Genomic DNA, 1114 nt, shown 5'->3' with positions numbered 1-1114 from the left:
CTGGTTCCAGAACCGGAGCCATGCGTCGAGGTGAGGCCGACTATTTCTAGCCGGAACCTCTCAGCCTCGCACACTAGCTCCGGTCATTTTCAGACTGCACAAAATATTACATATTAAATTTGGTTTGGGTAACTACCTATAGCCAATGTCTCTTATAGGAAACTAGAATAAACAAAGCAACACTTGCTGACTGACGTTCATTAACTTCCCCAGTATTTGGGAGAGGCAGGAGCTAGCGTTATAAAAAGCACTTCCCCGGTACATGTTGTCACTGTACAAGAGGCAACTTATTACAGCGAGATGGTTTGATTGCTATTTGAAGCAGACCTTTACGAGTTAGCTTACAAGTTCATACATATGTGGCCGTTTACGCCTTAGYTATAGATTAGGACAAAACCTGTCTGGATAAACTGTGTGCCAAGGTTTGTATAAGCTTTTTGTACACGATGTAACGAAAAAATAAAATCACAATACGCTACAGAGGTGAGTATTTTCAGAGCGGGCTTACCTTATATTTCCATCCTAATGACTGAGAGAGAAGTAGCTTTGGAAGCTAGTGTTTACAGTTCTCAACTGCTGATACCCGCTGAAGCTTTTCCTCCTTGTGAACTGCGCATGCCAAGTGATAAAACCCCGCTTCCGGATATGTTTTCAAAATAAAACTAAGAGATTACGTAATCTTTTCCAAGTATCAGAAAACAGTTTCAGCGAAAACAGYAAAACATTCACGACGGAATATGGAAGAATGAGGTACATATATTTTACAATAAACTGTGGTCATAAAGCATTTGTTTTTATATAAAGATGTGAACATTTCCTTTAAGATAGAAACTTGAGTACTCAGATTTATTTTTTTACTCTCACCATCCACCAGAGGGCACTGATTTCCTTGAGATTTCTTTACACGGAGTGTTGTAATTTTTATTTTTCTCTCCAGAACCTATGGTTTCTCCATGTTGTCTATTTTTTWAATCAAAGAGAAAGAAGAGAATTGGAGTTACACAAATAAGTCTCACAGATGATTAAATACAGAAAAAAGAAAGATTTGTGTTACATTAAAATAAAAAATAGCCTACTTTGTTTTCACAAGCTTTTTTGTCGTCCTTATTCTTTT

General features: G+C 37.5%; 1 protein-coding gene across 1 annotated transcript in view; it reads right to left on the bottom strand.

The window, feature by feature from the left end:
• klhl20 (kelch-like family member 20) overlaps positions 1–609 on the bottom strand; it is a 16272-nt gene extending 15663 nt beyond the window's left edge. Inside the window, exon 1 of the mRNA XM_008433640.2 lies at positions 509–609. The gene's annotated coding sequence lies outside the window, so the exon portion shown is untranslated. The remainder of the gene's footprint in view (positions 1–508) is intronic.
• Positions 610–1114: the final 505 nt, after the last annotated feature.

Source organism: Poecilia reticulata, linkage group LG17 (genome assembly GCF_000633615.1).
Source record: "Poecilia reticulata strain Guanapo linkage group LG17, Guppy_female_1.0+MT, whole genome shotgun sequence".
NCBI classification, from domain to species: Eukaryota; Metazoa; Chordata; class Actinopteri; order Cyprinodontiformes; family Poeciliidae; genus Poecilia; species Poecilia reticulata.
Note: the sequence above shows the minus strand (reverse complement) of the source record. Positions and strands in the feature narration are given on the sequence as shown.